Source organism: Pseudophryne corroboree, chromosome 6 (genome assembly GCF_028390025.1).
Source record: "Pseudophryne corroboree isolate aPseCor3 chromosome 6, aPseCor3.hap2, whole genome shotgun sequence".
Taxonomy (NCBI): Eukaryota; Metazoa; Chordata; class Amphibia; order Anura; family Myobatrachidae; genus Pseudophryne; species Pseudophryne corroboree.
In genome coordinates, this window is record NC_086449.1 from 625,839,851 (window position 1) to 625,860,334 (window position 20,484).

A 20,484-nucleotide genomic window follows, 5' to 3' on the forward strand; every position below is an offset into this window, starting at 1 on the left:
CCATTATTTAGAAGTGAGTTGGGTACGCACTCCTTTCTCTCATTCATTTTGGTGGAGGTCATACTGAGTTCTGCTGTAAAGAAATCATTTCACATTATTGGAGGGGTTTTATACTGTGAACCAGGGTACGCCCTACATATCTCCTACATTTTCGGTGGTGACTCTAGAGGTCACAAAACAGCTCTACACATTGCATGTTGTTCTTTTTTTATATATATTCACGTGAAACTGAAAATTTTGGGAGGAACAAAAGAAGGGATTGAAGAACAGGAAACACGGGTGGAACCATCATTTGGGCCCAAGTAAAAGAAACCTTTTGAAGCTTGTCTCCCCCCTCCTCTCAAGTGAGTTGGGTACGCATTCTTTCATAATACGCTGGGTATATGTCCCATGTGATATCATTACTCGATATAAACTCTGGGAAATACGATTATAAGTCTGGGACCTTCTGGTAAAGGGTATACGAGGCCTAGGACAAAGAAACTGCTACGTGTACAATATACAATACTCGATTGTGAGTTGGGGTACGGACTACAAGTTCTTAAAGAAATTTCCCTTCTTTGTGGGACAAGTGGGTTATATGTATTAGAACAGACTTGAAGCATTTCCACACATTTTTTGTTCTTTCTGTGTTTTATACATTGGGATTGAAGCGGAATCATTTTCCACCACAATACTGAAGACAGAGGAATAAGGAACATCATTGAGGACATATAAGGAATGTATTATTCATTTATGTATTATTAAGCGCTTATATGAGTATTTTCTCCCGCTAATATTGTCACTGCTACGTGGGACCGAGGGGAGAGTAGCAAACGTACCTGTTCACAGCTAGGTTGCGCTTCTTAGGCTACTGGACACCATTAGCTCCAGAGGGTTCGAACACAGGCAAAGGTCCTCGGTCGTCCGTTCCCGGAGCCGCGCCGCCGTCCCCCTCGCAGAGCCAGAAGATCAGAAGTTGGTGATGAAATCGGCGGCTGAAGACTCCTGTCTTCATTAAGGTAGCGCACAGCACCGCAGCTGTGCGCCATTGCTCCCACTGCACACCACACACTCCGGTCACTGTAGGGTGCAGGGTGCTGGGGGGGGCGCCCAGGGCAGCAATAAGAATACCTTTGGCATAAAAAAGACATAACACAGTCTGTGACTGTATATGTGTAAAACCCCAGCCATTTTTTAGTCAGAAACAGCGGGACAGAAGCCCGCCGCTGAGGGGGCGGGGCCTTCTTCCGCAGCACACCAGCGCCATTTCTCTTCACAGCTCCGCTGGAAGGACACTCCCCAGGCTCTCCCCTGCAGTCTCCTGGCACTAAGAGGGTAAAAAGAGAGGGGGGGCACATAAATTTAGGCAAAAGGTGTATTGATACAGCAGCTATTGGGAAAAATTCACTTCTGGTAGTGTGTATCCCTGTGTATATAGCGCTGTGGTGTGTGCTGGCATACTCTTTCTCTGTCTCCCCATAGACCTTGTGGGGTCCTGTCCTCAGTCAGAGCATTCCCTGTGTGTGTGCTGTGTGTCGGTACGGCTGTGTCGACATGTTTGATGAGGAGGGTTATGTGGAGGCGGAGCAAGTGCAGATAAATGTGGTGTCGGTGCCGACACCTGATTGGATGGATATGTGGAAGGTCTTAAATGACAATGTAAACTCATTACATAAGAGATTTGATTATGTTGCTGCCGGGGGACAGCCGGGCTCTCAACCCGGGCCTGCCCAGGCGCCTCAGAGGCCGTCAGCGTCTCAAAAACGCCCACTAACTCAGTTGGTTGACACAGATGTCGACACGGAGTCCGACTCCAGCGTCGACGAGGATGATGCACTATTACAGCCCAAAATGACTAAGGCCATCCGATACATGATTATTGCAATGAAAAATTTATTACACATTTCAGAGGCTGACCCTGTCCCTGACAAGAGGGTAAATATGTTTGGGGAGAAAAAGCAGCCAGTGACTTTTCCCCCGTCACATGAATTAAATGAGTTATGTGAAGAAGCGTGGTCTTCCCCTGATAAGAAAGTGGTGATTCCCAAGAGAATACTAATGGCGTACCCTTTCCCGCCAACGGATAGGTTACGCTGGGAATCCTCCCCTAGGGTTGACAAGGCCCTGACGCGCTTATCTAAAAGAGTGGCCCTGCCGTCTCAGGATACGGCTGCCCTAAAGGAACCTGCGGATAGGAAGCAGGAAGGTATCTTGAAGTCTGTGTATACACACTCTGGTACTCTACTGAGACCGGCTATTGCTTCAGCTTGGATGTGCAGTGCTGTTGCAGCATGGACAGATACTCTGTCAGAGGGGTTGGATACCCTGGACAGGGATACCGTATTGCTAACACTTAGCCATATTAAAGATGTCGTCTTATATATGCGGGATGCCCAGAGGGACATTTGCCTGCTGGGCTCTCGAATAAATGCAATGTCCATTTCTGCCAGGAGGGTCTTATGGACTTGGCAATGGACAGGGGATGCCGACTCTAAAAAACACATGGAGGTTTTGCCTTATAAGGGTGAGGAATTGTTTGGGGACGGTCCCTCGGACCTCGTATCCACAGCGACAGCTGGACAGTCGACTTTCTTGCCACAGGTTTCCTCACAGCCTAAGAAAGCACCGTATTACCAAATGCAGTCCTTTCGTTCTCAAAAAAGCAAGAGAGTCAGAGGTGCATCCTTTCTTGCCAGAGGCAGGGGTAGAGGAAAGAAGCTGCACCATGCAGCCAGTTCTCAGGAACAAAAGTCCTCCCCTGCTTCCACTGAGTCCACCGCATGACGCTGGGGCTCCACAGGCGGAGCCAGGAGTGGTGGGGGCGCGTCTCCGAAATTTCTGCAACCAGTGGGTTCGCTCACAAGTGGATCCTTGGGGTATACAAATTGTATCTCAGGGATACAAGCTGGAATTCGAAGTGACGCCCCCTCACCGTTACCTAAAATCCACCTTGCCAGCTTCTCCCACGGGGAGGGAGATAGTCCTGACGGCTATTCACAAGCTGTACCTCCAGCAAGTGATAATAATGGTACCCCCCCTTCAGCAGGGAAGGGGTTACTATTCCACACTGTTTGTGGTACCGAAACCGGACGGTTCGGTAAGACCCATTCTAAATTTAAAATCCTTGAACATTTACATGAAAAAGTTCAAGTTCAAAATGGAATCGCTCAGAGCGGTCATTGCCAGCCTGGAAAAGGGGGATTTTATGGTATCTCTGGACATCAAGGATGCGTACTTGCATGTCCCCATTTATCCGCCTCACCAGGAGTACCTCAGGTTTGTGGTACAGGACTGTCATTACCAATTCCAGACGTTGCCGTTTGGTCTATCCACGGCACCGAGAGTCTTTACCAAGGTAATGGCGGAGATGATGGTACTTCTCCGGAAGCAAGGAGTTACAGTTATCCCGTACTTGGACGATCTCCTCATAAAGGCGAGGTCCAGAGAGCAGTTGTTGGTCAGCGTAGCGCACTCTCAGGAAGTGTTGCTACGGCACGGCTGGATTCTGAATATTCCAAAGTCGCAGCTGATTCCTACGACGCGTCTGCCCTTCCTGGGCATGATTCTGGACACAGAACAGAAGAAGGTATTTCTCCCGGAGGAGAAGGCTCAGGAGTTAGTGACCATGGTCAGGGATCTCCTGAAACCAAAGCAGGTGTCTGTGCATCACTGCACGCGAGTCCTGGGAAAGATGGTAGCGTCATACGAAGCCATTCCTTTCAGCAGGTTCCATGCCAGGATCTTTCAGTGTGATCTGTTGGACAAGTGGTCCGGATCGCATCTTCAAATGCATCGGCTGATCGCCCTGTCCCCGAGGGCCAGGGTGTCTCTTCTGTGGTGGCTGCAGAGTGCTCATCTTCTCGAGGGCCGCAGGTTCGGCATACAGGACTGGGTCCTGGTGACCACGGATGCAAGCCTCCGCGGATGGGGGGCAGTCACTCAGGGAAGAAACTTCCAGGGGCTGTGGTCAAGTCAGGAGACTCGTCTGCACATAAACATACTGGAATTAAGGGCCATATACAACGCCCTGAGTCAAGCGGAGCCCCTGCTTCGAGACCAACCAGTGCTGATTCAGTCAGACAACATCACGGCAGTCGCCCATGTAAACCGACAGGGCGGCACAAGAAGCAGGGTGGCGATGGCGGAAGCCACAAGGATTCTTCGCTGGGCGGAGAATCACGTACAAGCACTGTCAGCAGTGTTCATTCCGGGAGTGGACAACTGGGAAGCAGACTTCCTCAGCAGGCACGACCTCCACCCGGGAGAGTGGGGACTTCATCAAGAAGTCTTCGAGCAGATTGCAAATCGGTGGGAACGGCCACAGGTGGACATGATGGCGTCCCGCCTAAACAAAATGCTAAAAATATATTGCGCCAGGTCAAGGGACCCTCAGGCGATAGCTGTGGACGCACTGGTAACTCCGTGGGTGTTCCAGTCGGTATATGTGTTTCCTCCTCTTCCTCTCATACACAAGGTACTGAGAATAGTAAGAAAAAGAGGAGTGAGAACGATACTCATTGTTCCGGATTGACCAAGAAGGACTTGGTACCCAGAACTTTAAGAGATGGTCACAGAGGACCCATGGCCTCTGCCTCTCAGACAGGACCTGTTGCAGCAGGGGCCCTGTCTGTTCCAAGACTTACCGCGGCTGCGTTTGACGGCATGGCGGTTGAACGCCGGATCCTAGCGGAAAAGGGTATACCGGATGAAGTAATTCCTACGCTGATAAGAGCTAGGAAGGATGTGACAGCAAAGTATTATCACCGCATATGGCGGAAATATGTTGCTTGGTGTGAGGCCAGAAAGGCCCCTACAGAGGACTCCCAGTTGGGTCGTTTTCTGCATTTCCTACAGTCAGGTGTGACTATGGGCCTCAAATTAGGGTCCATAAAGGTTCAGATCTCGGCCCTATCCGTTTTCTTTCAAAAAGAACTGGCTTCACTGCCTGAGGTTCAGACGTTTGTAAAGGGAGTGCTGCATATTCAGCCTCCTTTTGTGCCACCAGTGGCACCTTGGGATCTTAACGTTGTGTTGGATTTCCTGAAATCCCACTGGTTTGAGCCACTTAAGACCATGGAGCTAAAATATCTCACGTGGAAAGTGGTCATGCTATTGGCCTTAGCTTCGGCTAGGCGTGTGTCAGAATTGGCGGCTTTGTCATGTAAAAGCCCCTATCTGATCTTCCATATGGACAGGGCAGAATTGAGGACTCGTCCCCAATTTCTCCCTAAGGTGGTATCATCGTTTCATTTGAACCAACCTATTGTGGTGCCTGCGGCTACTAGGGACTTGGAGGATTCCAAGTTGCTGGCCGTAGTCCGGGCTTTGAAAATGTATGTTTCCAGAACGGCGGGAGTCAGAAAGTCTGATTCGCTGTTTATTCTGTATGCAGCCAACAAGGTTGGTGCTCCTGCTTCAAAGCAGACTATTGCTCGCTGGATCTGTAGCACGATTCAGCAGGCTCACTCTGCGGCTGGATTGCCGCATCCAAAATCAGTAAAAGCCCATTCCACAAGGAAGGTGGGCTCTTCTTGGGCGGCTGCCCGAGGGGTCTCGGCTTTACAGCTTTGCCGAGCTGCTACTTGGTCGGGTTCAAACACATTTGCTAAGTTCTACAAGTTTGATACCCTGGCTGAGGAGGACCTTGAGTTTGCTCATTCGGTGCTGCAGAGTCGTCCGCACTCTCCCGCCCGTTTGGGAGCTTTGGTATAATCCCCATGGTCCTTACAGAGTCCCCAGCATCCACTAGGACGTCAGAGAAAATAAGAATTTACTCACCGGTAATTCTATTTCTCGTAGTCCGTAGTGGATGCTGGGCGCCCGTCCCAAGTGCGGACTTCTTCTGCAATACGTGTATATAGTTATTGCTTACTAAAGGGTTATTGTTATGAGCCATCCGTTGATTGAGGCTCAGTTGTTGTTCATACTGTTAACTGGGTATGGTTATCACAAGTTATACGGTGTGATTGGTGTGGCTGGTATGAGTCTTACCCTGGATTCCAAATCCTTTCCTTGTAGTGTCAGCTCTTCCGGGCACAGTTTCCCTAACTGAGGTCTGGAGGAGGGGCATAGAGGGAGGAGCCAGTGCACACCAGATAGTACCTAATCTTTCTTTTAGAGTGCCCAGTCTCCTGCGGAGCCCGTCTATTCCCCATGGTCCTTACGGAGTCCCCAGCATCCACTACGGACTACGAGAAATAGAATTACCGGTGAGTAAATTTTTATTTTCATTGGCTGGTGCCAGTACGGATCTCTCTCCCCGCATTCGATGCGCCAATAGATGCGGGGCAGCAGAATCTGGAAGCCACTTTCTCAAAGCCATGCCTGCTCTTTTTCCATATTAAATATCTAATATATAAGGTGCACAGTCATACTTGTGATATAACATTATTATACTAGAAATAAGGTGCATAGTCGTACCTGTGATAGAGCATTATTATATGACAAATTTTTGGAACCTGTAATTCTTTTACATTGTGTGTTAATGTTGTGTGTCAAATATTTTGCCTTTAAAATTCTTGTGAGTTTCCCTATCTCACTTTTATGATTTAACATTAAAAGTTAAGTTTTACTAATTCTCTCTGAACAGACCCTTGTTCTCAATATAACAAAGATCAGTTTGAGTGCTCCCCTTATGAGAGTCTAGTGCCGTGCTTTTCAGGCACTTTTTCTGTATTTGTACATGCATGATATGTCAGTGATGACAGGGCTGCATGTGACAGGGGCAGTGACATGATGGGGGTCATTCCGAGTTGTTCGCTCATTGTCGATTTTCGCAACGGAGCGATTAAGGCAAAAATGCGCATGCTACTCAGTGCGCTAAGTATTTTAGCACAAAACTTAGTAGATTTACTCACGTCCGAACGAAGAATTTTCATCGTTGAAGTGATCGGAGTGTGATTGACAGGAAGTGGGTGTTTCTGGGCGGAAACTGACCGTTTTCTGGGAGTGTGCGGAAAAACGCAGGCGTGCCAGGATAAAACGCGGGAGTGTCTGGAGAAACGGGAGAGTGGCTGACCGAACGCAGGGAGTGTTTGTGACGTCAAACCAGGAACGAAACGGGCTGAGCTGATCGCAGTGTAGGAGTAAGTCTCGAGCTACTCAGAAACTGCTAAGAAATTTCTATTCGCAATTCTGCTAAGCTAAGATACACTCCAAGAGGGCGGCGGCCTAGCGTGTGCAATGCTGCTAACTTCTGCTAGCGAGCGAACAACTCGGAATGAGGGCCCATGTGAGGAGGGTAATGGAGGTAGCACGAACCCACGCACTGACAGTTATTAGAGATGTGCACCGGAAATTTTTCGGGTTTTGTGTTTTGGTTTTGGGTTCGGTTCCGCGGCCGTGTTTTGGGTTCGAACGCGTTTTGGCAAAGCCTCACCGAATTTTTTTTGTCGGATTCGGGTGTGTTTTGGATTCGGGTGTTTTTTTCAAAAAACCCTAAAAAACAGCTTAAATCATAGAATTTGGGGGTCATTTTGATCCCAAAGTATTATTAACCTCAATAACCATAATTTCCACTCATTTTCAGTCTATTCTGAACACCTCACAATATTATTTTTAGTCCTAAAATTTGCACCGAGGTCGCTGGATGACTAAGCTCAGCGACCCAAGTGGCCGACACAAACACCTGGCCCATCTAGGAGTGTCACTGCAGTGTCACGCAGGATGGCCCTTCCAAAAAACACTCCCCAAACAGCACATGACGCAAAGAAAAAAAGAGGCGCAATGAGGTAGCTGTGTGACTAAGCTCAGCGACCCAAGTGGCCGACACAAACACCTGGCCCATCTAGGAGTGGCACTGCAGTGTCAGGCAGGATGGCCCTTCCAAAAAATACTCCCCAAACAGCACATGACGCAAAGAAGAAAAAAAAGAGGCGCAATGAGGTAGCTGTGTGAGTAAGCTAAGCGACCCTAGTGGCCGACACAAACACCTGGCCCATCTAGGAGTGGCACTGCAGTGTCAGGCAGGATGGCCCTTCCAAAAAACACTCCCCAAACAGCACATGACGCAAAGAAAAAAAGAGGCGCAATGAGGTAGCTGTGTGAGTAAGCTCAGCGACCCTAGTGGCCGACACAAACACCTGGCCCATCTAGGAGTGGCACTGCAGTGTCAGGCAGGATGGCCCTTCCAAAAAATACTCCCCAAACAGCACATGACGCAAAGAAAAAAAGAGGCGCAATGAGGTAGCTGTGTGACTAAGCTCAGCGACCCAAGTGGCCGACACAAACACCTGGCCCATCTAGGAGTGGCACTGCAGTGTCACGCAGGATGGCCCTTCCAAAAAACACTCCCCAAACAGCACATGACGCAAAGAAAAAAGAGGCGCAATGAGGTAGCTGTGTGACTAAGCTCAGCGACCCTAGTGGCCGACACAAACACCTGGCCCATCTAGGAGTGGCACTGCAGTGTCACGCAGGATGGCCCTTCCAAAAAACACTCCCCAAACAGCACATGACGCAAAGAAAAATGAAAGAAAAAAGAGGTGCAAGATGGAATTGTCCTTGGGCCCTCCCACCCACCCTTATGTTGTATAAACAGGACATGCGCACTTTAACCAACCCATCATTTCAGTGACAGGGTCTGCCACACGACTGTGACTGAAATGACGGGTTGGTTTGGACCCCCACCAAAAAAGAAGCAATTAATCTCTCCTTGCACAAACTGGCTCTACAGAGGCAAGATGTCCACCTCATCATCATCCTCCGATTCATCACCGTGTACATCCCCCTCCTCACAGATTATCAATTCGTCCCCACTGGAATCCACCATCACAGCTCCCTGTGTACTTTGTGGAGGCAATTGCTGCTGGTGAATGTCTCCATGGAGGAATTGATTATAATTCATTTTAATGAACATCATCTTCTCCACATTTTCTGGAAGTAACCTCGTACGCCGATTGCTGACAAGGTGAGCGGCGGCACTAAACACTCTTTCGGAGTACACACTTGTGGGAGGGCAACTTAGGTAGAATAAAGCCAGTTTGTGCAAGGGCCTCCAAATTGCCTCTTTTTCCTGCCAGTATACGTACGGACTGTCTGACGTGCCTACTTGGATGCGGTCACTCATATAATCCTCCACCATTCTTTCAATGGGGAGAGAATCATATGCAGTGACAGTAGACGACATGTCCGTAATCGTTGGCAGGTCCTTCAGTCCGGACCAGATGTCAGCATCAGCAGTCGCTCCAGACTGCCCTGCATCACCGCCAGCGGGTGGGCTCGGAATTCTGAGCCTTTTCCTCGCACCCCCAGTTGCGGGAGAATGTGAAGGAGGAGATGTTGACAGGTCGCGTTCCGCTTGACTTGACAATTTTCTCACCAGCAGTTCTTTGAACCCCTGCAGACTTGTGTCTGCCGGAAAGAGAGATACAACGTAGGTTTTAAATCTAGGATCGAGCACGGTGGCCAAAATGTAGTGCTCTGATTTCAACAGATTGACCACCCGTGAATCCTTGTTAAGCGAATTAAGGGCTCCATCCACAAGTCCCACATGCCTAGCGGAATCGCTCTGTGTTAGCTCCTCCTTCAATGTCTCCAGCTTCTTCTGCAAAAGCCTGATGAGGGGAATGACCTGACTCAGGCTGGCAGTGTCTGAACTGACTTCACGTGTGGCAAGTTCAAAAGGTTGCAGAACCTTGCACAATGTTGAAATCATTTTCCACTGCGCTTGAGACAGGTGCATTCCACCTCCTATATCGTGCTCAGTTGTATAGGCTTGAATGGCCTTTTGCTGCTCCTCCAACCTCTGAAGCATATAGAGGGTTGAATTCCACCTCGTTACCACTTCTTGCTTCAGATGATGGCAGGGCAGGTTCAGGCGTTTTTGGTGTTGCTCCAGTCTTCTGTACGTGGTGCCTGTACGCCAAAAGTGTCCCGCAATTCTTCTGGCCACCGACAGCATCTCTTGCACGCCCCTCTCGTTTTTTAAATAATTCTGCACCACCAAATTCAAGGTATGTGCAAAACATGGGACGTGATGGAATTTGCCCATATTTAATGCACACACAATATTGCTGGCGTTGTCCGATGCCACAAATCCACAGGAGAGTCCAATTGGGGTAAGCCATTCTGCGATGATCTTCCTCAGTTGCCGTAAGAGGTTTTTAGCTGTGTGCGTATTCTGGAAAGCGGTGATACAAAGCGTAGCCTGCCTAGGAAAGAGTTGGCGTTTGCGAGATGCTGCTACTGGTGCCGCCGCTGCTGTTCTTGCGGCGGGAGTCCATACATCTACCCAGTGGGCTGTCACAGTCATATAGTCCTGAGTCTGCCCTGCTCCACTTGTCCACATGTCCGTGGTTAAGTGGACATTGGGTACAACTGCATTTTTTAGGACACTGGTGAGTCTTTTTCTGAGGTCTGTGTACATTTTCGGTATCGCCTGCCTAGAGAAATGGAACCTAGATGGTATTTGGTACCGGGGACACAGTACCTCAAACAAGTCTATAGTTGGCTCTGCAGTAATGATGGATACCGGAACCACGGTTCTCACCGCCCAGGATGCCAAGGCCTCAGTTATCCGCTTTGCAGCAGGATGACTGCTGTGATATTTCATCTTCCTCGCAAAGGACTGTTGGACAGTCAATTGCTTGGTGGAAGTAGTAAAAGTGGTCTTACGACTTCCCCTCTGGGATGACCATCGACTCCCAGCAGCAACAACAGCAGCGCCAGCAGCAGTAGGCGTTACACGCAAGGATGCATCGGAGGAATCCCAGGCAGGAGAGGACTCGTCAGAATTGCCAGTGACATGGCCTGCAGGACTATTGGCATTCCTGGGGAAGGAGGAAATTGACACTGAGGGAGTTGGTGGGGTGGTTTGCGTGAGCTTGGTTACAAGAGGAAGGGATTTACTGGTCAGTGGACTGCTTCCGCTGTCGCCCAAAGTTTTTGAACTTGTCACTGACTTATGATGAATGCGCTGCAGGTGACGTATAAGGGAGGATGTTCCGAGGTGGTTAACGTCCTTACCCCTACTTATTACAGCTTGACAAAGGCAACACACGGCTTGACAAATGTTGTCCGCATTTCTGTTGAAATACTTCCACACTGAAGAGCTGATTTTTTTGGTATTTTCACCAGGCATGTCAATGGCCATATTCCTCCCACGGAAAACAGGTGTCTCCCCGGGTGCCTGACTTAAACAAACCACCTCACCATCAGAATCCTCCTGGTCAATTTCCTCCCCAGCGCCAGCAACACCCATATCCTCCTCATCCTGGTGTACTTCAACACTGACATCTTCAATCTGACTATCAGGAACTGGACTGCGGGTGCTCTTTCCAGCACTTGCAGGGGGCGTGCAAATGGTGGAAGGCGCATGCTCTTCACGTCCAGTGTTGGGAAGGTCAGGCATTGCAACCGACACAATTGGACTCTCCTTGTGGATTTGTGATTTCGAAGAACGCACAGTTCTTTGCTGTGCTTTTGCCAGCTTGAGTCTTTTCATTTTTCTAGCGAGAGGCTGAGTGCTTCCATCCTCATGTGAAGCTGAACCACTAGCCATGAACATAGGCCAGGGCCTCAGCCGTTCCTTGCCACTCCGTGTGGTAAATGGCATATTGGCAAGTTTACGCTTCTCCTCCGACGATTTTATTTTAGATTTTTGAGTCCTTTTTTTACTGATATTTGGTGTTTTGGATTTTACATGCTCTGTACTATGACATTGGGCATCGGCCTTGGCAGACGACGTTGATGGCATTTCATCGTCTCGGCCATGACTAGTGGCAGCAGCTTCAGCACGAGGTGGAAGTGGATCTTGATCTTTCCCTATTTTTGGAACCTCAACATTTTTGTTCTCCATATTTTAATAGGCACAACTAAAAGGCACCTCAGGTAAACAATGGAGATGGATGGATACTAGTATACTTATGGATGACGAGCGACTGCCGACACAGAGGTAGCTACAGCCGTGGACTACCGTACTGCGTCTGTGTTATGCACACCAGTGCCTGCAGGAAAGTACTGGTGTCAGAACTGTTATGCACTCCAGTGTCTGCAGGAATGTACTGGTGTTTGAACTGTTATGCAAAACAGATGGACTCACAGACAAACTGGGGGATATGACATAATGTACACAGAAGGTGATAGGGTAACAAAATACACACAAAGTGAACAGAGAAGCCCAGAGGCTAAGGAACTGGGTATCTCCCTTGTATTAGAACTGCTCAGATGGAAAAGCAAGATGTTGTGTTTTAATACGTAGAGAACCCGAAATGCTGTTGCTAAGGGCAACAGCAAAACCCTAAAGGGTTACCAACGGGTGTGGCAGTAAACTCCTTGGTCAGAGATGGAATGATAGACACAAGGAGAATCTCCACAATCCTAATTCTCACTTGCAGTGCACAGGTTTTAGCTTACTGCCACTAAACTGACCCCTGACACCTAGCACAGTGAGACAGGATTAGTCAGGCAAGTCTTAGAATACAGCCGCAAACTTGCTAAGTTCACAGAGTAGTAACAGAACCCCAGCAAGCTAAACGACTGACTCCAGTCTTACTGCTAGGTCTGGATTGGCAGAGTGTAATACCAAATCCCCAGGCCTATTTGCAGTAAGCAACAAACAAATTCAAAGCTACACAGTACTGGCTAACTTTCATGAACTGACTAACCAACAAAGATTCAGCAGCATCTGCTTACCCTGAAAAGAGGCCTTATAAAGCAGGTGCTGTCCACGCCCCACTCAGACCTCACAGACTGTGAGCACAAAAACCAGCACCGGATCCCCTGCCGTGCACAGAGCCTATAACCACTGCACAGCAAAAGACCCAAACCGGAGTATCAGCTGCGCTCAGGTTACACCACTAGCACTTGTCTCCCGGTTGCCATGACGACGTGGCAGCACAGGGCAGGAGACCCTAACAGTACCCCCCCTCTGACGAGGGGTCAAAGAACCCCTACCACCGGGTTTATCGGGGAACTGCGAGAAGAAAGAGCGTATCAGTCTGGGGGCATGAAGATCACAACTGCGCACCCACGACCGCTCCTCCGGGCCATACCCCTTCCAGTGCACCAAAAATGACAGCCGACCCCGAACCACCTTGGAGTCAAGAATCCTTTCAACAACAAACTCCCTCTGGCCACGTATCAGAAGAGGGGAAGGTCTTCCACTGGAAGAAGGATTACTAATCGCCCGTTTTAAAAGGGAACAATGAAATGTTTTATTGATACCCAAAGAACGGGGCAGATCTAACTGAAATGCCACCGGATTGATAACCCTGGTGATCTTATAAGGGCCGATGAACCGGGGCCCTAACTTATGAGATGGCTGTCTCAACTTCAAATTCTTGGTAGACAACCAGACGAAGTCTCCTAATTTGAAGCTGCAGGGTCTTTTCCGCTTATCAAAAACCCTTTTGGTCACTAATGACACAGACACAAGGGCTTTCTTCACTTTCCGCCAAATACCTCTAAGGACCGAAACCACAGAGGAACCACCAGGCGTGGAGTCCAGGGGGTCAAAGGAATTGGCCTTAGGATGATGCCCATACACACAAAGGAAGGGAGAGATCCCTGTAGCAGAGTGAGCCGCGTTGTTATAGGCAAACTCCGCCATGGACAGATGAGCAACCCAGTCAGTCTGACACTTGGAGACATAACACCTGAGGAACTGCTCCAAGGACTGGTTCACCCTTTCAGTCTGCCCATTAGACTGCGGATGGTAGCCTGACGACAAGCTGACCGAAATCTGGAGATCGGAACAAAATGCCCTCCAGAATTTGGCCACAAACTGGGATCCGCGGTCAGAGACCACATCAAGTGGCAACCCGTGGAGACGCACAACATGCAGCATAAATAATTCAGACAGGCGTCTGGCTGATGGCAGCCCAACCAGTGGAACGAAGTGCGCCATCTTCGAAAAACCTGTCAACGACAACCCAGATGGCTGTCATCCCCGAGGATTTGGGCAAGTCCACCACAAAATCCATTGAAATGTGGGTCCATGGCTTAGATGGGATAGAGAGTGGATGTAATGGGCCAACAGGAACCCCTCTAGGAGTCTTATTTCGGGCACAGAATGCCCACTTTAATACATGATGGGGAAACAATGGGCAACGGCTCCTCGGTGGTCTCCTGGATTGGAGCAAAACTCCGCGAGAGCGCATCAGCCTTGATGTTTTTTGACCCAGGGCGATATGTTATCAAAAAATTAAAGCGAGCAAAAAACAAAGCCCATCGTGCCTGCCTGGCATTGAGACGCTTCGCTGACTCTAAATATGCCAGATTCTTATGGTCAGTGAGAATTGAGACCACAAACTTAGCCCCCTCAAGCCAGTGTCTCCACTCCTCGAGTGCATCCTTAATAGCCAACAATTCCCGGTTACCCACGTCATAATTCATCTCGGCAGGCGAAAATTTACGGGAAAAGTAAGCACAGGGATGAAGGCGATTATCAGACACTCCCATCTGAGAAAGCACTGCCCCAATACCCATCTCAGAGGCATCCACCTCCACCACAAAAGGACGCTCTGGATCTGGGTGTCGCAGCACCTTGGCCGAAACAAATGCCCTTTTGAGACGGGCAAAAGCCGCTTTAGCCTCACAAGACCAGTGAGCAACATCCGCCCCTTTCTTAGTGAGTGCCACCAAGGGCGCCACTATAGACGAAAATCCAGCGATAAATCGTCTATAAAAATTCGCAAAGCCCAGGAAACGCTGAAGCGCCTTCAAACTAGTGGGCTGCACCCAATCCAGGACTGCCTGTACCTTGGAACCCTCCATTTGGAAACCTTCTGGGGAGATAATATATCCTAGAAATGCGATTTGCTGAACTTCAAATTCGCACTTCTCCAGCTTCGCCCCAAGCCGGTGGTCTCTGAGTTTCTGGAGGACTAAGCGTACATGCTTCCGATGTTCCTCCAGGGAATGGGAGAAGATTAGGATGTCATCTAAGTATACAACTAAGTATCTATCCAAATATTCCCTGAGCACATCATTCATGAAATCCTGGAAGACTGCCGGGGCATTACAGAGCCCAAAAGGCATCACCAAATATTCATAATGCCCTGAGTGGGTATTAAAGGCAGTCTTCCATTCATCCCCCTCTCTTATTCGGATTAGATTGTACGCACCGCGTTGGTCAATCTTAGAAAAAATGGTGGCAGTACGAAGCTGGTCAAACAAGACCGAAATGAGAGGCAGTGGGTATGAGTTTTTAATCGTGATACGGTTCAATTCCCTGAAGTCGATGCAGGGTCGCAACGAACCGTCCTTTTTACCCACGAAGAAGAACCCCGACCCAACTGGAGACTGTGAAGGTCTGATAAATCCCTTAGCCAAGTTCTCCTGAATGTACTCTGCCATAGCCTGAGTCTCAGGACGTGACAGGGAGTACAACCTGCTCTTGGGAAGCTTAGCATTTGGCAACAAATCAATGGCACAGTCATAGGGGCGATGGGGAGGTAGTACCTCTGCAACTTTTTTGGAGAACACGTCCGCAAAATCTACATAACACCCTGGCAATCCTGGCAAACTTAGCTGCGAGAGCCTGACTGGAAGGCTCAAGCAACTCCTGAAACAATCAGTACCCCAATTAAGAATCTCCCCAGAGACCCAGTCAAATTGAGGATTGTGGGCCCTTAACCAGGGTAACCCCAACACCAATGGGGCAAAAGTACAGACAGTCACATAAAAGGACAATTTTTCAGAGTGTGTGGCTCCAATAAACAAAGAAATCTGGCTAGTGCAAGAGGTAATTTTACCTTGGGATAATGGTTCCCCGTTTAACCCACAAATCTCAATTTCCGATGCCAAGGGTACTAAGGGAACAGAGTGTTTCAGGGCGAATTGGCGGTCCATAAAAACCCCGTCGGCCCCACTGTCCACAAAGGCCTCAGTCTTGACAGTTTGACCGAGGATCTTCAAGGTCACCGGAATGATAAAAGTCTTCTTGGGAAATTCTGACTTCTGGCCTGACAGGATATTTCCCATCACCCTCAGGCCCTGAAGTTTTCCGGCTTTTCTGGGCATGATACTACCACATGACCTTTATTCCCACAGTACAAACACAACCCCTGCTGTCTCCTCCGCGTCTTCTCACGCGAGGAGAGGCGGGTAGCCCCAATCTGCATAGGCTCCTCAGAAAATTCCTCAGAGTCTGAGGTTCCCTTGGGAAGGAAGGAAATCTCAGTCTCCCTTTCAAGCCTACGCTCTCTCAGCCGTCTATCCACCCGGATGGATAACTGCATGAGCTGATCCAAGCTATCAGGCAAGGGATATTGTACCAGTTGGTCCTTTGTCTGGTTAGAAAGACCTCTTCGGTACTGGTGTCTCAGGGCTGGGTCATTCCACTGGGTATCATGGGCCAACCTCCGAAACTCCGTACAGTAAACCTCAACTGGCCTTCGCCCTTGCTTAAGGATCGAAATCTGAGCCTCGGCTGAGGCCGTCTTGTCAGGGTCATCATACAACATGCCCAGTGCCGTAAAAAAAGCATCAACACTTTTAAGCGACGGACAGTCAGGCTGCAACCCATATGCCCAGACCTGTGGGTCTCCTTGTAGCAAGGAAATCACTATGCCCACCCGCTGAATCTCCGACCCAGAAGACTGAGGCCTAAGCCGGAAGTATAGCTTGCAGCTCTCCTTGAAACAAAAGAACTGCGAGCGATCTCCAGAAAAACGATCCGGGAGATTTACTTTCGGCTCCTTAACCCCTGCAGGTGCTGCTGCTGCGGGAGCTCCGCCAGCAGCCTGGGAGGTGTGCATTTTAATGGACAAATCATTAAATTGTCGAGTCAGGACCTGCACCTGATCGACCACCTGTTGCAACGTATTTTGAGGGGTATGCTCCATATTCCCACAAAATTTCAACAGGAGTATTAGGCTGCTGAATATGTTATGCACACCAGTGCCTGCAGGAAAGTACTGGTGTCAGAACTGTTATGCACTCCAGTGTCTGCAGGAATGTACTGGTGTTTGAACTGTTATGCAAAACAGATGGACTCACAGACAAACTGGGGGATATGACATAATGTACACAGAAGGTGATAGGGTAACAAAATACACACAAAGTGAACAGAGAAGCCCAGAGGCTAAGGAACTGGGTATCTCCCTTGTATTAGAACTGCTCAGATGGAAAAGCAAGATGTTGTGTTTTAATACGTAGAGAACCCGAAATGCTGTTGCTAAGGGCAACAGCAAAACCCTAAAGGGTTACCAACGGGTGTGGCAGTAAACTCCTTGGTCAGTGATGGAATGATAGACACAAGGAGAATCTCCACAATCCTAATTCTCACTTGCAGTGCACAGGTTTTAGCTTACTGCCACTAAACTGACCCCTGACACCTAGCACAGTGAGACAGTATTAGACAGGCAAGTCTTAGAATACAGCCGCAAACTTGCTAAGTTCACAGAGTAGTAACAGAACCCCAGCAAGCTAAACGACTGACTCCAGTCTTACTGCTAGGTCTGGATTGGCAGAGTGTAATACCAAATCCCCAGGCCTATTTGCAGTAAGCAACAAACAAATACAAAGCTACACAGTACTGGCTAACTTTCATGAACTGACTAACCAACAAAGATTCAGCAGCATCTGCTTACCTTGAAAAGAGGCCTTATAAAGCAGGTGCTGTCCACGCCCCACTCAGACCTCACAGACTGTGAGCACAAAAACCAGCACCGGATCCCCTGCCGTGCACAGAGCCTATAACCACTGCACAGCAAAAGACCCGAACCGGAGTATCAGCTGCGCTCAGGTTACACCACTAGCACTTGTCTCCCGGTTGCCATGACGACGTGGCAGCACAGGGCAGGAGACCCTAACAGTCTGCTAGTATAGACTGGATGATAATGATATAAAAATATATATATATATCACTACTGCAGGACAGGTATATATATTGTATAATGACGGACCTGCTGGACACTGTCAGCACTGCAGACTCCTAAACTACTAGTATGAAGAAGATAGAAAAAAAAAAAACCACCACAGGTAGGTATACAATTATGGACGAGCGACTGCCGACACAGAGGTAGCTACAGCCGTGGACTACCGTACTGCGTCTGCTAGTATAGACTGGATGATAATGATATAAAAAATATATATATATCACTACTGCAGGACAGGTATATATTGTATAATGACGGACCTGCTGGACACTGTCAGCACTGCAGACTCCTAAACTACTAGTATGAAGAAGATAGAAAAAAAAAACCACCACAGGTAGGTATACAATTATGGACGAGCGACTGCCGACACAGAGGTAGCTACAGCCGTGGACTACCGTACTGCGTCTGCTAGTATAGACTGGATGATAATGATATAAAAATATATATATATCACTACTGCAGGACAGGTATATATATTGTATAATGACGGACCTGCTGGACACTGTCAGCACTGCAGACTCCTAAACTACTAGTATGAAGAAGATAGAAAAAAAAAACCCACCACAGGTAGGTATACAATTATGGACGAGCGACTGCCGACACAGAGGTAGCTACAGCCGTGGACTACCGTACTGCGTCTGCTAGTATAGACTGGATGATAATGATATAAAAAATATATATATATCACTACTGCAGGACAGGTATATATTGTATAATGACGGACCTGCTGGACACTGTCAGCAATACAGACTCCTAAACTACTAGTATGAAGAAGATAGAAAAAAAAAAACCCACCACAGGTAGGTATACAATTATGGACGAGCGACTGCCGACACAGAGGTAGCTACAGCCGTGGACTACCGTACTGCGTCTGCTAGTATAGACTGGATGATAATGATATAAAAAATATATATATATCACTACTGCAGGACAGGTATATATTGTATAATGACGGACCTGCTGGACACTGTCAGCACTGCAGACTCCTAAACTACTAGTATGAAGAAGATAGAAAAAAAAAAAACCACCACAGGTAGGTATACAATTATGGACGAGCGACTGCCGACACAGAGGTAGCTACAGCCGTGGACTACCGTACTGCGTCTGCTAGTATAGACTGGATGTTATGATATAAAAAATATATATATATCACTACTGCAGGACAGGTATATATTGTATAATGACGGACCTGCTGGACACTGTCAGCACTGCAGACTCCTAAACTACTAGTATGAAGAAGATAGAAAAAAAAAAAACCACCACAGGTAGGTATACAATTATGGACGAGCGACTGCCGACACAGAGGTAGCTACAGCCGTGGACTACCGTACTGCGTCTGCTAGTATAGACTGGATGATAATGATATAAAAAATATATATATATCACTACTGCAGGACAGGTATATATTGTATAATGACGGACCTGCTGGACACTGTCAGCACTGCAGACTCCTAAACTACTAGTATGAAGAAGATAGAAATATAATGAATGACGGACCTGCTGGACACTGTCAGCAGAATGCGTTTATATATAGAATAAACAAAAAAAACACCACACGAGTGTTTAACTTTTTCAGGCAGACAATATACTGGTGGTCACTGCTGGTCAGTCACACTGGCACTCTGGCAGCAAAAGTGTGCACTGTTAAATATGTACTCCTGCTATAACTGCTCCCCAGTCTCCCCCACAATTAAGCTGTGTGAGCAGTGAGCACTACTCAGCACAGTCAGATATACATAGATGATATTATCATGCAGCACACTGAGGCTGAGCACAGATATGGTATGTGACTGTGTATCGTTTTTTTTCAGGCAGAGAACGGATTATATTAAATAATAAATAAAACTGGTGGTCACCACTAGTATAACTATCAGCAAAACTCTGCACTCTCTGAGTACTCCTAATGCTCCAGTAAATCAAGTGTCTCACTCTCTATCTAAACGGAGAGGACGCCAGCCACGTCCTCTCCCTATCAATCTCAATGCACGTGTGAAAATGGCGGCGGCGCGCGGCTCCTTATATAGAATCCGAGTCTCGCGATAGAATACGAGCCTCGCGAGAATCCGACAGCGGGATGATGACGTTCGGGCGCGCTCGGGTTAGCCGAGCAAGGCGGGAAGATCCGAGTCTGCCTCGGACCCGTGTAAAAAGCGTGAAGTTCGGGGGGGTTCGGATTCCGAGGAACCGAACCCGCTCATCTCTAACAGTTATATAGTGAAAGTAGCACGGTCCCCCAGCAGCACAGAGTATATCAGGAGATACATAATGTGCTGCGCTATATACGAAACTGTAAATAAATCGATAATTTCACAGGGGCACTGACATGATGTGAGGGGAATGGAAGCAGCAAGAAGCCACAGACTGAGAGTTGTATAGTGGGAAGAGCAGGGTCCGTTGGGGGAACAAAAAGGGGTCCGGCCAATACACAAAGTGCATCAGGGAAGCAAGATATGCCTATATACTAGATCTCCAACCAACGTAAATTAACGAACAACTAACATTCTAATTTACCATCCTCATCCTGTAGCAAAGCACGGGTATTCAGCTATCTACAATGTTATTTATAATGTGTGTTTAATATTTACATTTATTTTTGTAAACAGATATTCTTAAAATCCCGGGGAACGCCGGGTACTCCAGCTAGGCAAGTAATAAATCATCAAACATTTTCAAAAACATT